Raw genomic sequence first — 23,001 nt, forward strand, 5'->3', positions numbered from 1 at the left:
CTGAGAGATTGAATGACATTCCAAAATTCACAAAAACTAGTAAGTGATGATGTTGCTTTAAATTGTGCATTCCGAGGTGTGCTCATACACCCACTCTCTAGAAAACAAAGAAACAAAATGTACCTTGATTTGCAGCATTGCAATTTCCATGGTGTAAATACTCCCGCTGTGGTAAATTTCAAGCTACAAACAGCCTGCCTCACACAGGGGGCCTGGAGCAGAGAAGAGGTGAAGGAACACCAAGGACAAAAGTGAAGATAAGAATGAGTTACTCTAAGCACATTACCCAACCCCCCACCTCCACCCCCGCCCCTACCTCCAGGCTTCCCTTCCACTGTTGGAACCCAACAAATGAGAGTCACTTTACCTGTAGCCATGATAGACAAAACCCATCTAAGAGTAAAGTTTTTCCAGTCCCCAAGATAGATTCCAAAAAGCTCAAAGGTCCAAAAGCCAAGGCAAGTCTAAATGGGTTAAAAGCTGCGATCACCCAGGTACGACCAAGAGCAAGTAGCAAGGGGGCCAAGACCAGCTGCCTCCAATTTTATTCACTCCCAGAGCTGGAGGTGGGATAAGGGGTGGGTTAAGCACTGGGCCCAACACTTTACGGAGCTTTAGAATCACCTGAGGGCTTGGTAGACACATATCACTGGGCCCACGGTCTTTGTTTCTGATTCGCTGTAGGTCTTTGTTTCTGATTCGCTGTAGGTCTGGGGCGGGGCCAGAGAGTGTGCATTTGTAACAAGCTCCCAGGCCATACACTGTTGGCCCAGAGACCACATTTTAAGAACCACTGGCCTGGACATTATCGGCAAAAAAAAAAAAAAAAAACAAAAAAAGGATCATTTCAGCAGAGGAGTAGGTGGATGATTCTACATGTAGATTAGAGAAAGGAAGACAGATTCTGTTCCTTCTAAACACACAATTATGATGGTTCTCAAGACATGACTTAATAATTTACAGACCCCCTAAGCTAATTTTATTTTCATCAGATTGACTATATATTTAGGAGCTATTGCAAACTCCCAGCAGCCTTCAGACCAGTGTAGCAAGAAAGGAAAGTTTGACATCATTTTGAGTAATTTACATGTGCAGGATGTAGTTGAACCTCCTAGAAAGAATGAGGTTATTAGAAACCAGAACTCAAGAGTCAGTTGCCCCAAACCACTTAGTCTTCGAAACAGTGTAGAAATCTGATGGCAGTCATGGGTCTGCTAATGCTACTGTGGTCAGTTACCTACACTCAGAATTAAAGGACATGCAATTTTCAATTAGAGGAATTCAGAATTCTAAATACGGACTCTTTGGGGGAGGAGGGGTTCCATGGATCCCGGTTTAAGTAAGGTCAAAGTCTAAAGAAATCTTCATACCGCTCAAATTTACAGTGTTATCTTATTTTTCATATTCCTCTAAAAAGTATGGCTACATAATTCCTTGCCTATTTTTATTTTAAAACTTTTAATAATAGTTTACTCTTGTAGTTCAAGTAATTACCTGAGGAATCTACAATCAAAACACAAAACACACTCACATTCGTGTCTCAACAGGATTTAGCAAATGTCAGTAAATCCAACCTAATTTCTAAACAATATAAAACATCATTGCTTATGAAAAAAAAATGTATTTTCACCCATAGGCCCATTTATTTCAGAACCATAAACTCAGAGCAATCTTGCCTGTAGGGTGCTGCATGGAATCAGATCCGGTGCTAACTGCAAAACATCGTTGGCTCCTTAGTACACATTCCATTTCATTCCCTAATGGGTCTTAATTAATGCCCCGTTTCCCCCACCCCCGGAAAAACCATTACACACAAAAACTTGATTCTCTCCTGGAAAACCCAATGCTAATAACAATGTTCTCTATCATAGAGGCAAAGGTAAGAAAAACTTCCGTGTTTAATCTTTTCCCAGACTCCAGAGCAGCACAAGAACATATTATAGTAACCAAAAGGGAAGTTTCTGCTTTTTCAAAGTCGTGGGCATCTCTGCAGAGCGCGCAGTGCCAGCCCATTCACGTTTTCTTCATTGCATTCCCCAAACTCCTGGCCTTTCAAACATGTATGTAAATGAGGGGGCCCAAAGCGCTATTAATGCAAATTTCTTTAAATAGGAATCCTGCAAACCAAAAGGCTGTTGATGGTTTCAGAAAATATCTTGCAGGAAAATGCTGTGTCCATAGTGAGCTGTCGCCGCATGACCCTGGGAAAATTAACTTGTGTGGAGGGAAAACAAAGAGCGGCGGCCTGAGCGAGACACCTCAGTCTTAGAGCACAAAGCCCCGCAGCCACCTCCGTGGGAGGGAGATTTTAAAAGGGGGTCAGGAGGGTGCTGACTCTTTTTCACGGACTTGAGGGTTATTCTTTAACGGGAAAATGTCTCTAAACATCATGTTTAATAATTCATTAATAGATGTGTAAAAGGGCCTTTGTTGGAGGGTTGAAACCCACCACCCATCCTTGAGAGCACTGCTAACAGGGCCAGAAGGGCCTGAAACCAGGGGTCCCACGGGGTCCACCGGGCAGGCCCCCTCGGAGATCCTCCCCTGCCCCCGCCAGCAGGTGCCTGTGCAGGAAGCCGGTTCCGGGGACTTGGTTGTCTGAGCTGCTTGGTGCCGAGGGCTTTTCCTGCTGGGACGAGGGACTGGACTTTGTCAGTCGGTGGAATCTGTTGGGATTTTGCTTCTCCCTCAAAGAAAACACAATGCATTTTCTCATCAGCATATTCTTAGGTTAAGAAAGGGATCCTCTGCAGCCAAGACCTTGGGAAGCTCAGGGAAGAGACTGTGAAGGCTTCCATCACTTCACCCCGCAGAGCCTCTGGTTTCTCATGTGTGAAGGAGGATGCCAGTGTCTGCCTCACGGGTATTGGGAGGACAGAGGAACTACAACCCAGGGCCCAGGCTGGGGAGCGCAGGCAGTTCAGCAGCTATTCAGCGAGTGGGAGGAGCCGATGGATCCTATTATGTCTTTTAACCCAGCCTGAAACACCAGAAAACACACACCTTAATGGAAAAGCATTGATTTTGTGAACACGTATCGATTGGTCTGGAAAGTAAAGCCCCTTCTACGTTAGGTACAATTAGTCATTTTTCTAGAAGCCTGCGTGGCTACACTTTTTCCAAGTGGTGATAAAGGAGCTCAAACGCTGCTGGAAATCCTCCCCGCAGCCTGATGCCACAGGCAGCTGTCCGCCTGCAGGCCGGCCTGCCTGCCCCAGCAGGGGGCCTGCAGCACCCACCCCAACAATGCCCTGGCCTTACAGGTGAGATCTAGAATCAGAAGCATCTTTCTGTCCACAGTCACCCAGCAGAGTCCAGTCCAGGACTCAGCGCCCCTAAGTCCCACCCCGAGGTCATCTGCAGCTCCGCAGGGCTCTCCCCTCCTGAGGTGGCTTTGACTCACCTCCCTCTCTCCCGAATGCATCCCATCAAGGTTGCTGATGGTGGAAGGGGCCATTTAAACCTATGCATTGCCTTGGAATTTACAGCCTAGTGAAGGCATCTGAACTCAGAAGGTAGAACTAGAAACTAGGAAGTTAAGGTTTAGGGAGAAATTTTTCCCCAAGAACTGTCAGTAAGCCTTTATGATTAAAGCCCCTTGCCCTGACTGGTTTGGCTCAGTGGATAGAGCGTCGACCTGCGGACTGAAGGGTCCCGGGTTCGATTCCAGTCAAGGGCATGTACCTTGGTTGCGGGAACATCCCCAATAGGGGGTGTGCAGGAGGCAGCTGATCGATGTTTCTAACTCTCTATCCCCCTCCCCTTCTTCTCTGTAAAAAATCAATAAAAAATATATATATTTAAAAAAATAAAAATAAAAAAGCCCCAGAGATTCTCCTTACCTCTCCCAGTAGGTTTCACTTCTCCGTTAACTTTAGTAAATGTAACCCTGGAAAGGTGTAACGGCAAACCCAGATCTCTACTCCCTTTAAGAACAGCCACCCGCAGAAGGCTGAGCACAGCTGGCCTCAATTATGTGAGGTACAACTCAAACATCATCACACACCTGCCAGCCCCTAAATTCACACACCAAAGTCCAAACAAGTGCTTAGGCCCCGCCCCTTACATTCATATCTACACACTGGTCTCAAACACATGAACACATCCAGCACACTACACGCACAGACCCTACATGTTCATGTGCTCACCATATTCAGCCCATACATGTGCTCACACATGAACACCCTACGTGTGCATGCAAGTGTATGCATATGGTAGCACCCACACAGCCCCACTCTTACTCAGTTCCCTACCTAATTGCAAACCCTCCAAGTCTTGGCTCTGTGACCCTGAACTTCAACCCTCAGGCTGGCTTCTGGCCCTTTACATTTGGCATTTACTCTTGAGCCCTCTGGAGCTTGAACATAGGCTGTCTATAATGATCTTAACTTGCCTTATTTTTTATGAGTTCTGCACCCCAGATCTGAAACAACCATGTTCTAGCTCAAACCTCTAAAGGATCCAGATTCTGATGCCTCTCATTTAGTCAGAAACCCAACCTAACACCCAGTCAATCCAGGGTCAGCAGCCCTCTTCTTCCACCACCACCCTGCACACAAAGTTTCCAGGCGGGCACTGCACTTGACCAGGCAGGACCGTCTCACAGATCCTCAGAGCCTAAAACGTGCCCCTGAAGCAAGTTGCTCAGTTTATTTGATCTGGGATTCCACATGTACAGAGTGGCTCTGTGCAGTCACCCTTCCTGGTAAGAGTTCAAAGGTTAGGGATTTGTGCCCCCCATCCTTGAAGTCTGGAGTTTATTTCAGACACTGAGGGTTTCTTCAGAGACCAGCCCAGCACCCTAACGCTCCCTTGGCATATTCCTGAGGTAGTAGGACACTCAGGCAGACTCTCCTGGCCCCTCAGCTACCCACCACAACTACTGACCAGGCCGAGTATGGCTGCCCTGGGCATGGCCCTAATGGCACCCCCTGCCCATCCTTGCCTTGATCCTATCCCCATTTCCCACCATCAAGGTCTGGTTCAGGGCACTGCACATAACTGAGGTCTCCAAGAACATAACCATCGAGAGTCTGGCTACGTCTTCCCCGTTGTTTTGACATGGTTTTGTTCTGTGAATCCAGACAAGGGGGAGGGCGGAGGCAAGGAGATGCTCTTGGATCCCGCGCGGAGCACATTCATTTCCAATGACGCCTCTGCTGCCCACTCTTAAACCCACTCCCGGAAGAAAACAGAGACTGGAGCCCAAGCTCTACCAAACAGCCGTGGGCATTTCACATGCACACAGGTGACTCACCCTCCCCCACACACTGCGCAGGCATCTTAATAGCCCATGACCTCATTTTCATTGAAACCCATCCATCGTTGTAAAGCGCAAGATTGACTTGGGCAGAGCAGTCCAATCCTGCTCCTTCCTCTTGTCCCTACCTCTGCGGAGGAAGAGGTGTCCATGCTGGTGAGTGGCAGGGAATCAGGAGAGGGGTTAGCATCAGGACAGAGGGGTCACATCCCCAGGCTGCCTTGACCTCTAAGTGCAATGTAGGAACCCAAGAGAGACTCAGGACTGGGTACAAATGATGGATCAATACTTCGCTGAATAATTAGAAACCATATTGTATTATCTGAACTCAGAACTGATGACAATATTTTATTTTTATTTTTTTAATATATTTTATTGATTTTTTACAGAGAGGAAGGGAGAGGGACAGAGAGTTAGAAACATCAATGAGAGAGAAACATCTATCAGCTGCCTCCAGCACACCTCCTACTGGGAGTGTGCCCACAACCAAGGTACATGCCCTTGACCGGAATCGAACCTGGGACCCTTCAGTCCACAGGCCGACGCTCTATGCACTGAGCCAAACCAGTTAGGGCTATTTTATTTTTATTGATTATTGTACAGAACTACGCACGCAGTAAACATAGGTATACATATAGATGAATTTTAATTGCCTATCTGTGTTCTGCCTTATTACAAAAAGAATTTGAGGTGGCTAAAATGTATTTACAATGCAAAAAAAAAAAAAGTATTTTTTTAAATATATCTTTATTGATTTCAGAGAGGAAGGGAGAGGGATAGAGAGTTAGAAACATCGATGATGGGAGAGAAACATCTATCAGCTGCCTCCTGCACACCACCTCCTGGGGATGTGCCCACAACTGAGGTACATGCCCTTGACCAGAATCGAACCTGGGACCCTTCAGTCCTCAGGCAGACGCTCCATCCACTGAGCCAAACCGGTTAGGGCAAAAAGTATATTTTTAAAAAGAGTATTGAAACAACCCAAATGTCCACCAACTGGTGAATGGATGAACAAAGTTTGGTGTTGCTATTAAAATAGAATATTAGTCAGCCATTAATAAGGAATAAAGTACTGATACATGCTACAACATGGACGAACCTTGAAAGCATTACACTAAGTGAAAAAGTCGGGCAGAAACAGCCACAAATTGTATGGTTCTCTTATAGAAAATGTCCAGATAGGAAAATCCACACAGAGAGCAGATTCGGGGTTGCCAGGGCTGTGGGGAGGGGACATGGGGTGACTGCGCAATGGATAAGGAATTGCTCTTGAGGGCAATGAAAATGTTTTGGAATTAGAAAGAAGTAATGATTGCATAACGTCATGAATGTACTAAAAGCCACTGAGTTTTACACTTTAAAATAGTTAAAATGGTAAATTTTGTTATGTGAATTTTACTTCAAAAAATATTTTGGAAAAAGATACTAACAGAGCCTGAAAGGAAAACAAAAGGTAAGAGATTAACTTGAAGCCTGGGAGTCTGGGTAGTGATTGTCACACAAGTGCAAACCGTAGTTGCTAACCGTGGTTGCTAAGAGTGGGTCACCAGTTCAGCCATGACTCCCAGAGGAGAGAGCAGACCGAGAAACCCAGCCATCAGTTAGGAGACCCCCACATTCCATGAGATTAAAGCAAACCAGTTAGTGAGGAGCACAGGTCTCCCAGCTCCAGGATACAGAACTCTGCTCCAGGGGGCTCCAGAGAGAAAGCTCTGTGCTTGGGGGGCTGGTCCCCCCAACAGCCCTTCAGCAAGTACACATCAAGTCTATCACACACTCTCTGTTAACCTCTCTCATTAGAGCCTGAAGGCAAATGTCAAAGACAACCCTTTACTGAACAACCACACCTTGTGGCTTTGGTTCTTTGGACTGTCTTTAAGGACAATGTTTCTCAAAGGATCTTCTTACCTTTATCTTCTCTGTATTTTTAAATATATGTCTATATTGTGTGGACCTTTAAGCCACTTCGAATCCTGCATTAGTGGCACTTGGGGTGTTTATTAAAACGCAGATTCCAGCACCTTATGCTAAAGTAATGCAGATTCAGCCTTTGAGGAGAGGGTCCACGGTTTTGCAGCTCAGTGAGCTCTCCAGATGATTTTTAGGACAGCGAAGCTTGAGAGTCCTCCACTTCCGTTTTTGGGAACCCTGAAGAAGGCCACACTACATGGTGTGTCTCCCTCCTTTCAGAGCCTCCTACTTCCAACAGACACCCAGGAGTTTCTAGCAGGTCTGCCCTCAGAGGTGGGAGGATGTTGATGAGCTCATTCACACCTTAGAGAAGTGTTTACAGGAAAGCCTCACCACATAGCTGAGCAAAGGAAGCCTTGTCTCTTTATTGCTGGTCTGGGCTCCTCGCAGGAGCAGCTGATGCCGAATGAGAGATTCAACCTCTTTCTCTCTCCCCCAGCTCTGACCTAACCTGCTAGATCCCTGTTCACAACACTGTGCTGGACAGCTCCAACCAGAGTTCCCCAGGGCACCTTAAACTGGCCTATATCCCTTACCTTTAAGGGCAGAAAAGATTAAACCATACCTTCGCATTCCTTTTGTTTTTTCATGTAGTATGTCACAGTGCCTCTTGAATGCCAAGAGATAAAGACTTGTATAAACAAAATACTGTACAGGGTGGGTTTAAGGGATCTATTAAGGGTAATTTTTACTCAGTTGATTTTTGCTGCCACTGAACTTCAGAAACTGAGACACAAATGATGTGATTCCCCTGTACCTGTTTCTGTTTATGGCAGTCATCACCTGTGAATGACTTTTCTCCCTTGCCAAATTCTGAATCCATGACAAGGATTTTTTCTCTCTCTCTCTGTTCCTGTTCTCTGCCCATTTTTCTATTGGATGTATCTTTTCTTTCTTATTGATTTATAGGTGCTCTTTACATATTATGATTTTGACCTATTTATTGGCATGTATAGTACTATTTTCTACTCTGGGTAAATATTAATGTTGTTTGTACCATCTTTCACTATCTTGGAGTTTTTGTCATTGTTGTTAGTGTCATCAAATCCATCCTTTCATTCTTGTATCTCCAGCTTCTGGCATATAGATGATTCCAAGTAGACACCTACAGATTAAACAAATCTGTGCTTATGGGAGACTTTTAAGCATCATTGGGGAAATTCTCATGTTTGGAGGTAGGAATTTGGAGGAGGAGGACCTTGCTAGTACAACATGTAAGCATGGCTTTGAGACATTTTTTCTCATGAGCTCATGGGCAACTGTCTGTCTTCTCTTTCCACACAGCCTCAGCCTCCAGGAAAGGTGCAGGCTAGAAAGATGCCCACTGTCTGGGACAACTGAAGTCTTTTCTCTCTGAACCACCCGTTAATGGCTCCCTCATCAACTACAGACAACAGATGAAATTGCTCAGGTGGGGTGAAAGTGGCTGCCTGCCTCCCAGTCCCACACTGCTGAGGGGAGCCCCTGGGGGCTCACCAATAAAAAGCATCTGAAGAAGCAACTATGGCAAGGAAACATCTACATTATAAAAGGCCTGTGGCCATAACGTCGTAGCGCCGTAACAACCAAAGGACCGGTCACCCAGAGGTGCATTGATAGGTCTCGCAGCATGGCGGGTCTGGGGTCCCACAGTGCAGCGGGTCTGGCGTCTCCTGCGATTTCACGCGCTGGGCCTCTAGTTTAGACTATAAATGCCGAGAGTTTGTGGGGACCATCTGAGAGTGTTGGGTCTGGGTAAGGTGACCCTTGCTGCTCTGAATCATTCTTTGAAGAACTCTGTGGCATAGCTCCTGCCATGGCAAAGGACGCTTTTATGGGGAGTGGCAAAAACCATGTAGTAGCCCCGTGAAGGAGCACATCTTGCCCACCAACATCTGCACCACCATTTCCTAGCAATGTGCACTAGCAACAAGGGACTTTTATTTTCGTAGTGGCAGCTGGAAGTCAGCTCGTGGTTGGTTAAGCGGGTTGGTTAAGCCAGTTGGTTAAGCCATCTCTACTAGAACCAACCTCATAGAAAAGGTACACCTCAACTAAATTTGGACTTGATTTCTTTCATCTCCCCTTGCCTGAAACGGTAGTGTGATTAATCTGTTATTGGCTTGGACTATGTTATTTCTTTATTGGCTTACTAAGAAACATTATCTTGTAGGCTACTGGCTTGTGAAATTCCCTCAGTGAATTCCCATTAAATAAATTGCTGGCAAAGACAAACTCAGTCTCTGAGCATAATTTGCCATCCAAAATAAAACATTACATACCTGCAGCGTGCTTAGTGTCCCAGAGCTGCTCCAAGGGGAGTACGGTGCTGCGAGTCCTACAGACACACCTTCGAACCTGGCTCTGTCACCCACGAGCTGTTAGTCACCAAGTGACCTAATTTCACTGTGCCTCCCTTTCTTCACCTGTAAAACCCTGTTTTATAGACATAATGAGAAGATTAACTGAATAAAAAACATGTATAGTGCTTGACAGTCCTGGCAAAGAAACACTCAAAACTTTTGAATATGTTGAACAACATTTATTGTCTTTTTAAAATGTATTTTTCTATTGATTTCAGAGAGGAAGAGAGAAACTTCAATGATGAGAGAGAATCATTGACCAGCTGCGTCCTGCATGCTCCACACGGGGGATCTCGCACACAACCAGGGCATGTGCCCTGACTGGGAATCAAACCGTGACCTCCTGGTTCATAGGCCGACACTCACCACGGAGCCATACCGGCTGGGTGCATTTATTGTCTTGAGTGTTACCTGAAGAGAAAATTTTTGGTGGTGGTTGTGAAGGGCACTGTAAATTAAAGTCTTCAGTACTAATGAGACATAGTGATAGCCAAACATATGACTACACCCACAGGACTAATTTGGCCATTGTCCTTCTTACTTGAAGAAGCTGTTATCATAGATCCTATTTCCTGGGGCTGATTCCAGCCAAATTGGGGGGAAAATTAATACCTGGTGTAGGGTTTAACCTAGGCTCAAACAGGAAGGTCGGCCAGACCTGGTGGGGATGGAGCTCGGCTGGCAGCAGCTGCTCGGCACTGGGGACCCTTTGCTGATACGCAATCAGAGACCTTCCCAGGGCCTCAGGCCTGGACAAGATTCCTGTTAAACCTATGCCAATCCCAACTCCTTCCAGCTTTTCCTGGCCTCCCTGCCCCCAAGCTTGCAAGTGGAGAAGAATCCAGGCCAGATTTTACCAGAGCCTTTTTGTCCCTTGTGTCAGAAGAGGATTTTCTATCAGTTTTATCCATTTTTCATTTAAAAGTTGATATTCAACTTAACACAGTGAAACCTCACTCCCCAAGGGAATAGAAATGTAAGCCACCCAAATCCTATTCAATAGGGTAAATATGGAGTAAGATAAATATCTGAGCTGCCTTAAAAAGACCATTGTGTTCAAGGGAACTGCCATTTCTTACCTCAGGAAGGCTGTGAATTAAGAAAGCCTGAAGGCCTGACAAAGGGGCCCAGCTGTTACCAAAGCAGGGTATTGTTATTGTCACCATTTATCCAGCCCCTACTGTGTGCTAGGTCCCAATCAGATGCTTTGTCCACTGATTTGCTCATCCTTTTAGCAGTACTGCAGGCTACTGGCTTGTATGCCTCTATCCCTGTTTTAGCTTATTATTCCCTAATACCCCATTCTTGCCCCCTTTTCACCAAGACCTCCGGGCTGCCTCCCTCGCATGCCCCAGTTGGATGGATGTGCTGGGTCGGAGGAGCTGAAACACTACCTTGGTTCCATCCTCCTGGACTTGCAACATGGACTTAGGCGAGTGGTATCTCCTAGTTCTATTCTCTCCATCTTTGAATCTTCCACCTTCCTGCGTATAGGTCACCAGTAAGACTAGTGACCGCTCTTTAATGAGAAACTTTACCACATGGTTCTAAACATGTACAGGTATATGCCTTATACAATTTTATCCTACAGATTCTGTGCTATTATCAACCACATTTTATAGAGGCATGGGAAGTTCAGAAATTTGTCCAACTCCATGGATCAGAATCCTGTTCTCAACCAAATCTGATCCAGACAACAGATAGGAAGGGCAGAAAAACAGCCCTGACTTCCTTTAGCCAAAAGTCTGCATCCATGACACTTCCGGCTGCTATTTCCCCCAAGAGCCTGTGTCTAAAGCCGTTGATCGGGCTTTGCTCTGGACTGAGGGGAGCCCTCTCAAAGTGAAACAGAAATTTTAGGGGTAAAATAGGACAGGTTTAGGAAATTTTAGAAATTTTGGAAATTAAGGGGACCATGGAGGAAGCACAGGGCTGCAGAGCAGCAGTAGGTATATATCCATAGAATAGGGGAAGCTGAAAAGCTGCAACAGGTACATTTCCATAGAATAAGGGAGCTGGGAACAGCAAAAGGTCTATATTTACAAAATAAAGAGAAGGAAGCTCTTCATCCAGGAGAGGAAGAAAGCCCAAAGGGAATAGGAAAACAATAAGGGGGGGGGGGGGCAAGGAAGGAACCTCACTATAATAACCAGTCTAAGGGAATAGTGACCAATCAGAGGGGATAACAAGGCACCAGGATCTGCAGCCTTTATGAGCCATAGGGAAAAAGAATTCAGGGGGACCTTTTTCCCCTCCCTACATGGGAGTCCATTCTGTGGGACTCTTTCCCCCTTCGCATGTGGGAGTCTGTACTTGTTCTTCAATAAATCTCCACCTTTGCTATACCACTTTCTGTCCGTGGATTCATTCTTCGATTCTGGTGGACAAAGAATCCGGGTTCCAGTCCAAAAATTCCATTTCAAAAGGCTCAAGATATTAAAAAAGCCATTTGATCTCAGAATGTCACTGAAAATTCCAGAAGTTTCCTTAGGGTGCAAAGAGCAAGAGAGAGCCTGACGAGAGAAATCGAGAGAGAACGTCTCCTGGGTGTTCATAAGCCCTCCACAGAGCACAGGCCCAGAGAGCCATGGGTGTGAGTTTTCTCTGCGAAAAGAAACTCCAGGACAACCTAGTGTTGGAGTGGGAGGTTGCTTTTCTGTCTGGGAGGTGGGAGTGGTGGCGGGTTTTGTTTGTTCTACTTGTTTTTTAAGTTTCTCCTGAAGCTTGTGTTTCTAGATGACTATCTCCGGAGCGGTCAAGCAAATGGACAAACACATTAGGGCAAAAGCAAACATTTACATAGGCAGGGAAGCCGCTTCTCCCAAGTCCCCTAATTCACAGGACTAGAGCCATTTAGGGATTAAAACAAGCTGGCCTTTTTTTTCCCCCTGTGGAGATTCTTTCCAGAATTCCCATACTTTAGAGAGCAGGAGCTAACTTTGATGTCAGGATTCTTTCTTCTCTTCCCACAAATGAAAGCCGGGTTCAGTTGAGCAATGCACACTGTAGCTGCTCACAGCCTCGTCTGCTACAGCAAATGATCCCAGCCATCAGCTCTTCCTTTCCATAGAACAAGTCCTTGCATTCCACAAGGCCGGTATGGAAGCCAACCATACACATAATTTAAAAAAAAAAAAAATCTAGCTGGGCTAAATCTAGCTGGGCTTCAGCCAGTCATTGCCCTAGGAGAGTAATTATTCTTTCTTCTCTTAAATTCATGCAGCCCATGTAGATCTAAAATTATACAAAGTTTAAGCTAAAAGCCCCTTAGGGATCATCTAATGCACCATTTTTTTAAACTGAACTATTAGGGGGTCAGGAAGTCAATATAAAGGATTATGACCAGTCTTTTTTTTTTTTTTTTTTTTTTTTAAAGGAAACAGTTTCACATAGGAAGAGTAAATACTGCTTCGTAAAACATGGGTTTCAGTTAGATATGTAGTTCAGAGGGTCATTATGGACACTTCTTCCTGCGAGGCCAGGTCTAAAGTTTGAAGACCGCTGACTAACCCTCTGGTTTACAGACTGGAAATGGGAGGCTCCAAGAGGGGCAGTGATGTACCCAGGGTTCTGCTGCAGACCAGGGATGGACGTAGCCTTTCTCTACCTGCTTCCTCGCATGCGGGCTCCCCCGGCCTCCTCCCACTGCCTCGCACACAAATCCGCATACATTAGTCCTGCCTGGTGGTGTGTGTGTCAGCATTCAGTTCCATCCAGGCGGCAGACTCCCTGATGGCCCAGTGACACTCAGTGTTTTTGTCACCCCACAGCGTTGAGCACAGTGCAGAGCTCCTGACAGGTACAGGGCCTTCACTTGGTGCATCGCTGAGGTGGGCAGAAGAGACTCTGGCAGGAAAAAAGGGAAGGAAATGCCCAGGAAAGAGCAAGAGCTCCATGGACAGGGCTTCCATGTCTGTGAGCTCCTGTGCACTCAGGACAATGAGGAGCATCTCCCAGCTTGTCTCTCCTCCCAAGTTCTGAGCTGAGCTTCGAGGATGCCATAGCTCATTCCATCCTCACAAGAAGCTGGTGGGCTGCTATTCTCCAGGCCATTTTGCTAGCCAGGATCCAACCCCTAGCAATCGGGCCTCTGACCAGGCTCTTCATCATCCCACTCGACCCCTCCTCCTAAGAAAGGGCATAGGAAGTCCTCACTGAATGTTAGCTATTGCCGCAACATGGAGGTGCTTAGCCAATGTGTTGAATGACTGAGTGAGTGGTCAAGGAAGAAGGACGCACTCTAGTTTCCGGGGAGCCTGGAGGCTGAAGCTGAGAACTGCTGGGGTTGAACAGTACAGGTCTAGTCTGGAGAAGCCAGTGAGCACAGGATAAACCTTCTTCAAAAAGGGGAGCAGATGCCCCTGGAACAAGGTGGTCAGAGACATTGCCAGCCCTTCCTCCACCCTCCTGTGTCACCTACAGCGCCACCATTGCTCAGAGAACCAGGGGGAGTAACCGCGACCTCAGTCTAAGGGCCTGGAGTGTGGGTCTCTAGCCCCGTAAAGTCTGATGGGCCTATTCCCTAAAGCAACTCCTCTTCAAATTCCTGTATTTAAAAAAATTAACATGAGGTTGAGCCATGGGAGAGGAAATTAACTCAGCTTTTCAGCAGCTTGGCGTCCTGGGGTGGTCAAAGGCAGAGTGTCAAGTTAAAACGTACAACTGAAAGAAAGAAGGAGAAAAGAAAAGCCTCGGCGAGAGAGCCTTTTCTTTCTGTTCTTCACTGCCAAGGAGGCAAAGCTGGTTTGGTTATTCTGTTTTACTCCCCTGGAGAAATTCTCAATATGATTGGCAAGAAGTCAGAAATAACAAGATCGAGTGGTGATGTAAATGCTTGTGGAAACAGTAGGTCCTTTGTGCTGACCTCGGCCAACAAGCCTCAAAGTAGGAAGAAAAGCTGGGATTTTGGCTTTGACGCAGGGCCCCTGCATGTAAAATTTACAGTATCCTTCCTATCGGAAATGCTTAAATACTTCCCCTACAGGTATTTACAATCTGTCTCAACATTTGGCTGACTCTGGGCAATTTTCTGCTTTCATTCACATTAAGTACTTAAAGGGAAACTCCAAGGCAGCATTTTGAGCAGCGCATTGAATTAAGACAAAGAATGAAAGACCAAAGAAACATTGGAGAATCTGGGATGCAATCATCATCTAAGAAAACAATCATTATTCTTCCCAAATACAAAACAATGGGAAGACGTTGACAAGGACCTAGAAAGCTGGGAAGACTAGTTCAGGCAAAACTGTGTTTGAAACCACAGTATCCCTCTCTTTCAAACTTCCAAAGCTCTGACATTTCATTGCCCTGTCACGTCTCCAATTTAGAATCCCTTTAATAATCACCATAGACACATTTCCTCCTTGTGTCTAACGTCGTCTCTCCAACTGCAGCTTACTTTGGATTGTTTATGGATTGTGCTCAATAGAAAGAGAAATGCCGTCATAGTAATAGTGATAATGATAGGAAGGAAGTAGAGAGTGTTACAATGCGATAGCAATAGAAAATAATTAGAGTGTTATAGGAAATGTAGAAGAATTATTTTTTGTGAAATATTAAAGAGCACAGGGAATGACCACTCTGGCCAAGCCCTAGCTGCACCATATAGAGAAGACCGTAGCTGAATGCTACCCTTAGGAATGACGTATGTAAACCTGATAGACACCTTCTGAGTGACACTGTGATTGATAACCAGCTTGTACTCTGATAACACTTGTGTGATGACGTATGTTACTGATAGCCACCTGGATTGCCGTAGGCCAGAACAGGCTTAAAAACGGGTTCCTGACTTCAGACATCGATCATCCTCTTAGTCCACGCTCCATGCTGCCTTGCTCCACCCCGGACGGCAGAACGGCCGAACCTCCCATCTCAAGACTTCAGTCGCCTTCCTCCCGCTGACTCAACCCAACCAGACGGCCAGCCACCCAAAGACGGATCCACCGCTGCCTGCCACTCTTCCCTGGGAACCCCGTTAAGCCTGAGCCCACGGCACCAGGAACCTTGTGAGTAATAAAGTGTGCTGTGTGATTTGCAACTGCATATTCTTGTGTGGCGTAATTCCCCCAGCAGTCTTAACTACATTAATATAAGGTCAGATGGTAATGCCTACCCTCGGCCCTGCTTGCTTAGAGTAGTCTCTTCACTAGCAACTACTTAATGTCCGAACACCTGCACGGTTAAGTTTATCTCAAGGGACGCCTTGGATAGCGCCCCATATACTCTACTCAGACAAACACCTTGTACTTACAACATATAATATCCTCAAGCTCTGGGATCTTTGCTTGGAAGAAGTCTCAGACCCCTGTTTTATCTTGCGAATTTTATACTCTATACCACTATTATCCATGTAAACTTTCATGAAGTTAAATGGATCCACAGGGAAAATACCGTGCTTATCCTGTTGCTGGGAGCATCCCCAGCTCACTAGCCCATATACCCCATTAATAAGCCCAGCTTAGAATAAAGTCTGTATCCATTAGGATGCTTTTGGCTGCAAGTAACAGTATATCTAATTTTAAATATCCTAAACAGTGATATTTAAAATATATGGCTGTACATTTTTTAAAATTCCAAAGGTAGATGGTACAAGGGCCTCAAAAATGTCAACAAGGACCCAGGCTCTGGGCAGCTTTCCATCCTGCCGGCCTCAGTCCGCTGGCTGGCCCTTCGGTTTGTCCTCTCACAGATGAGATGGGTGTCTCGGTGAAGGCGTTCTGTATGAACACAGCACCTGGAGGAAGAAAGCGGATGCTCCCTCTCACGAGCTATGCTTTATTAGGAAAGAAAATCTTTCCTCAAAGTCCCTGCTACAGAGTGAATGTCTGTCGCACCCCCTCTCCCCCTCCCCCAAATTCATATTTGAAATTATAACTAGAAGGAGGGACCTTTGGGTGATTAGATTATGCAGGCAGAACTCTTATGAATGGGATCGGTGCTCTTATAAAAGAAGCTGAGAGAGCTCCCTCACCCCTTCCATCATGGGAGGACACAGTGAGAAGGCGCTGTCTCTGAGGAAGCAGGCCCTCCTCAGACACCAAACATGCCAGTGCCATGAACTTGGACTTCCCAGCCTGCAGAAATGTGAGGAATAAATGTCTGTGGTTCCTAAGCCCCTCAGTCTATGGTACTCTGTTACTCAGTACTGAACAGGCTAAGTCCGTGCCTAAGCTTTAGTTGTAAGGAAGTTTGAAAAAAAGTAAAAATCTGACATTTTCAGCTTCTATAGAAGATGAGTTCTGCCAGCAAAAAAAGAAGTAGATGGAGTAGGGGCCTCAGAGCCCCCCACTGGACAGGTAACCAGAAGGCTCTGCCACAAAGCCCCGAGTTCCATTGGCTCAGTCCTCGGGACAGGGAGGGGAGATAGACACCACCACTCTGAATGAACAAGGTTCTCAAGGAACCCAAGTGAGTAGCCCAAGAACAGTGGTTTTCTTATTTTTCTAACACTCCTTCACCCTCTTTCAGTGCCTTCTGGCCACTACTTCTGTCCCTCTGTGCCCCTTCTCTTCCTGGCCCTATGGTTATGAGGTGCTTCTGGAACAATTGGGGACCCTCTGCTGCCACTGGGTCTAGGCCTACCTCCATTGGTACAGCCCTTGCTCCAAATCTAGGTCGCAAACTCAGATGCCTCCGGGTGCATATTTCTATATACACATAATGTATTTCTCTACCATAGAGAAACTGAAGGATAGTCCAAGAATAAATAACAAAGGATAGACACTTAAGCTCAGTGTTGGGTGTAACGGGGAATGATGGGGAGTGTGGCAAACTGAAACATCACGTTTCCTTCCAATGAAGAAAGTGAAGTTCTGACAATATAGGAATGCCAAAGTCAGAAATCAGGTTACTTTTTCCATGAAAATATGTAGATGTTGGCTCGGTTTAAAATAAATAACACACAAGCCAAATGCAATATGCACGTCTCTGTTCAAGATCTTGCCCTCATGCCCCCATCAGAGCGAATCCCTCTTTCCACTGGACTTGCCAGGGCTCACCTCACATCGTGACCGTCGTGGCTTTTCTTGAAGACTAATCCTCCCATGACCCAGTTCCTTGTTCTTGGATAACTGCAGTCCATATTATTTCGGGTCAACCAGGGATTCTCAAGACTTCAAAAACCCCACTGACAACACACCAGACCTCTTGGCCCCGTAGTTCCTAAATCATGGCTTCCTTGCACATTAGTGTTTCGGGGCTGCTGCCCTGCTGAGCGCCCAGCTGAGACCATCCCCTCCTGACAGTGTCCTGCTACCGCATCAGGGTGCGGGCTTTCCACACCCCCAAGATTTCTGTGGACTCGACCCCCTTGCCTCCCCTTGTGCAGCTGTCGGCAGGCTAGACCACAGCAGCATCCTATTCCCTGTCCTCCTTTAACCATCTGCTGGATCTGAAGAACCTGGATCCCTCACCTGATTCTGTGTTCTCAGTTCTCATCCTGAGCTGGGGATGTGGTTGGACATCACTGAGCACCATGGACTTGGTCCACTATTAATCCATTCCGTCTCACTTCCACTGAGCCCTTGCTATCTCTACTACTACTGTCCCACCATGGCTCCTCCAAACACGGTCCCTTTCCTCAAGTCCCCAGCCTGCCCAGAGTCCCCTCTGTCAGCAGACAATGAGGAGGAAGGTGACAATGGTATGCAGTGGGTCATCCATTGAAAGTCTGCATGTTCTGGGTACTTTGCAGTATCTCCTTGAGTCAGTTCTTCAAGTGAAGTATCATCTCCTTTACAGTGTGGAAAGAAACATGCCATTGGAAATGCACAGATTGTCCCAGATCAGGTGGCTAGTGTCCCAGACAAGAAACACATCTAGCTAACTTGGCTCCAAAGCCTCACATTTTGCTCCCTAACTCACTAAACTGGTTCTGACAGTTTCCTTCTTTCCTCCCTGGGTTCTCTCTCAGCCCCCCATGCTTTCTGCCTTCCTGCATATTTCAGAGGAAGGGGAGAGACTCCTTTCTGGGGCTGACAGCTACACGATGCCCATCATTGCCTTCTCTGTTCTCCCTTCCTGTTGTCTCACGGTTCTTGATTCTTCAATTGCTCCCTCTCTGCTCAACATGTCCCTGCGTTTCTCCCCACTGTCTGCTTCCCCTCTCTCACAGTCCTGTTCGCTGTCTGCTACATTCTCCTAGGCATCATCACTCTAGCTAGTCCCCAAACTAATTCACACTAAAGTGTTAATGGACCATATCCCTCACAAAGACTATATTTGTTTTATAATGGAAGCTTTTGCAATTTACCCACAGGAAGAACAACTTTAGGAGAAAAAGAGTTAAGAGACTTGATTTCTAATGGAGGAATGATGAGGTAAATAAGTGAAGCCTTGGCACTTTATGTATTAGGGAGAGCGGGAGGGACCCCCCACTGGGTGAGGCGCTGTGGACTTCATAGACACACCCCAGGTCTTGATCCTCACAACAATCCATTTGCGGTAATGTGAGACACAACTAGCTAAGGAAACTAGGCTCAGAGAGATTAAGAAACTTGCCCCAAATCACAGCTAGGTAGTAATATAGCTGGGATTTAAATCTTCATTGCCTTATTCCACAGTCCCTGGCCTTTTCATAAAACAAAATTTCATTGAGGAGGTCAAGGCTGTACAATTACAAGTGTTAAAACAGACTTACAGGACACAGCATGAATACCCGCACCCTTCTCTTCTGAGTCCTACATGTGACTCATGGCTCTACTGTTCCCCAGCCCACCCTGGGAGAAACAAATGACAGCCATTTAGAGGCATGGCAGGAGTTATAGTCTCTAGATTTCTGTTCCCCTCCTTCGAGGTGGTCCCTAGTTCTTTAATTACCTGAGGCTGGAAAGAACCATGGGCAGGGGCCTAAGAGGACATGGTTAGTATGACTTAACCTGGGAGAAGACCGAAGCCTTCTGGGGTGCACGGGCTATTCGGGCCTATGTGCTTGTCCTGAAGTGGTATTTGGACACATCTGAACATGGGTCTCACTTCTTAAAATCCTTCCTGCCAAAGGCTGACAACTGACCCTAGTGTTCACTTGGCCCAGGTGATGCTTAACATTTTCAGGGCTAAGTGGGGAATACTCTGAGGGAGCCTTTTTTTAATGCTCGCGTAGCAGTTCAGCAGAGTCTGTTTTAGAGAGCCTAAAATCAGAAGGTCAAAATGTTCTTAGTGTCAGCACATGTGTTTTTGTACTGAAAGCAGAAGGAGCTCAGACAAGGTACTGGAGCAATGTTCCTATTTCAATTTCACACAGATAACATCTTCAGATAAAACTGGGGTAAGGGAGGGGGAGAAGGAGAGGAAGGGGGAGGGAGAGAGGGAAGGGCAAGGGGGAGAAGAAAAGAAGGCTCTCGATTATACCAGCAAACTCGCAAGGCTGGCTGGTGTTCCAACTCAGCTCAAGCCTTTGTGTGAAGCTGATGGTTGAACAGGGCAGCTGCCCTGGCAAAGGAATCACTCAGAATCCCAGCTTCCAGGAAAGGTTACCAGCAGCTACTGTCTTGATGTTTCTACATGCATGTGTGTATGGAGGAACCTGTCCTCTCCTTACTGCACAAATTCATTTGGATGGATTGGCCTCTTTCCCTAGGGCTACAGAATGGATACCATTTATGAAATGTCCTCTGTTCAAACTGTGAGAATCCCAAGTTATGCATTTGAAGTCCATGATCCCTTTTTCCTCTTTATGGTCCCAGCTCTCCTCCCACAGTTTACAGAGCAGCCTGGCAGGGAAAACCCCCGTGAACTGAGCTATAGACGCATCAGACTTCCCAGGCTTCCTCCTCCCAACAAACTCGGTCTAACAGAACAAGTCAAACCAAACCCACCCGCTCCACTCCCACCGCTCGCAGCCCAGCTCCTCTCCATTCCCTTATTAAGGAAACAATGAAGGAGCACGCCAGGATATTCTGGTGAGGACAGTGACCTCTGGCAATAAATTACTTCCTCACTTACTGACTTTTATGGGTCAGGGAAACCAGATGGCCCCTGCAGCCGGCTCCAGGTCAACTCCAGCCACCTCAATGTTCGTATGTCTCACCTTGATCAAATTAAAAGACTGTGGGGTGCCCAGTTCTAACGTTTTCATGACCCCTATTTCCCAAATGCATGCAATTCCCTCTCAGTGAGCAAGCCGCCTTCCTTCCTTGCTCTGCTGTCCCCCTTCTCAGCCTATCAACTTGTGCTTGGTTTGTGCTGTCTGGCTCTCCCTCCGCCAGCATCTTCCTGGGAGAGCCTGGTGGGGTGTATTCCTTTGAGATTTATTGCCCTGACTGATGTACTTGTCATCTTCATCCTGCCTTCACCTTGGTGACGGAGTTACATAATATATTTTGCCTCCAGCAAAAATTTACCAAATTAGGCAGAGCGAGCCTGACCTGTTCCCACTGGTGTCGTGGGGGCCTTTCAGGGACCATTCCTTTGTAACACAGCTTTGAGTAGGACATCACTTCCAAGTCCACTCCTCTCAGAATGCCTGAGGCTGGGCTTCTCAAGCTAGTGGCACAGACGTCCCTGGGTGGCAGGGAGGGGGACGTAGGGTGGGAGGAGGGACACTTGAAGAATAAACCAGCCATTTCCTGCTGGCATGACAGGTGGGGAGAAGAGGGCTGGCAGTAATCTGCCTGGCAGGTAATTCAAAACATCTTCTCGTTAAAATAGGCTGAATCACCATAGACAGAAATGCAAAGAGCTTAATAAGTTTAGACAAATTGGTTTCTCATTTGCAAGAGGCCACTGTGGGTCAGATCCCCTCCCTCAAGGTAATTTCCCTCTTCTGTTCCCAGACAGATCTTGGTGACCAGTAGGAGAACTGGACTAGGTGGAGATTCTGAGTGCTATTTACAAAAATCATCAGAGTTACTCCTACTTCCTCTGAGATGATTTTTCTCCAGCAATTTATCATTACATTTCCGTAAATGGAGTAAAAGTAATAATAATAAAATACCTGCTATGTGCCTTCTAAAAGAAGAATTATTATTCCATTTTATATTTTACGGATGAGTAAACTGAAACTCAGAAATTAATTGATTTGTCCAAAGTCTTTTAGTTAGTAACTGGAAAAAGCAGGATATGAGCCATTTTTATCTGACTCCCAAAATCAGTTCTTTTTGCAATAGAAAATAAAATAGCCAGACAAAAATCAAGAAGACTTAATATCCAAAAAGCTCAGTATTAAAAACTACAATCTATCATTTATTAGGCAGTGACCACATGCCAGACATTAGTCTAAGCATTTTATATATCTCATTTAGTCACAACAAACTTGGGAAGGAGGGATTAATATTGCTCATATGCCTATTTCACAGATGAGGAAACTGAGGCAGAGAGTTACATTTCATGAGGAAAGAAATCATATCTGTTTTGATCACTCTTTTATCATAGTATTTTCATGGTATAGTAAGCAAGATGCTCTAGGCCCGTGGTCAGCAAACTGCGGCTCGCGAGCCACATGCGGCCCTTTGGCCCCTTGAGTGTGGCTCTTCCACAACATACCACGTGCGGGCGCGCGTACAGTGCGATTGAAATTTCCTGGCCCATGCGCAGAAGTCGGTTTTCGGTCTGGGAGGGTCTATTTTGAAGAAGTACTGTTGATATTTGGCTCTGCTGACTAATGAGATTGCCGACCGCTGCTCTGGGCTATGGTATCCTTTCAGTTAATGTTCATCGAGAAGAGCCCTCTTTCTGTTCAGTTCTAGCACAAGTCCCAGGAAGGATTTAAGTCAGGGGTTCTCAGCGTTGGCTGCACATTAGAATCACCTGGGAATCTTTTTAAAATCCTGATTTCTGGGCCTCATCCTCCGGAAATTCTGTTTCTTTGTTATTAATGTTGTGGCCCCACCTCATAAGATTCCCAGGTGATTCTAATGTGCAGCCAAGGTTGAGAACCACTGATTTAAGTTCTACCAGCTGGAGTCACAGACTATCCCTGAGCTAATCACTGAAGCTAGGGGAGTAGCACCTTATTGGAGGAGACTTCCCAAACTGCATGGAATAGCTCCCTCTAGAAAACAAGTTCTGGCTATTAGATGAAGCCAGGAAGGGAAACCATGTTGAGCCAAAGCTCAGGCTGCCAGAGCACTGGCAAGAAAAGGTCAGACTTCCCCGCATGAGTGTGAGACCCCAGGAGTGAGACTCCTCCATCTACAGATTTCTTCCTGTTTCCCTCCTTCAGCCTGGGGCGGGACTTCCTGGGGAAGCTGCCCTGAGAACTAATGCACCTTCAGGCTCCCCTTTCCCTCCCAGCCCCAAGCCCACCCAGACAGACTCCCAAGCAAGGCTCTTCCCTTGGTGTGCAATGCATCACCACAGGGCTGTGGCAGGGAGCCATCCTGCCAGCCTGAGACGCTGCCCTCCCACTCGTGGGCCCACCAGTCCCACTCGCATTTGCTGGCTTCCTGCTCTGGAGCTGTGTTGTCTCCTACTCTGTTGCCATGTTCC

Source organism: Myotis myotis, unplaced genomic scaffold (assembly GCF_014108235.1).
Source record: "Myotis myotis isolate mMyoMyo1 unplaced genomic scaffold, mMyoMyo1.p scaffold_m19_p_8, whole genome shotgun sequence".
NCBI lineage: Eukaryota > Metazoa > Chordata > Mammalia > Chiroptera > Vespertilionidae > Myotis > Myotis myotis.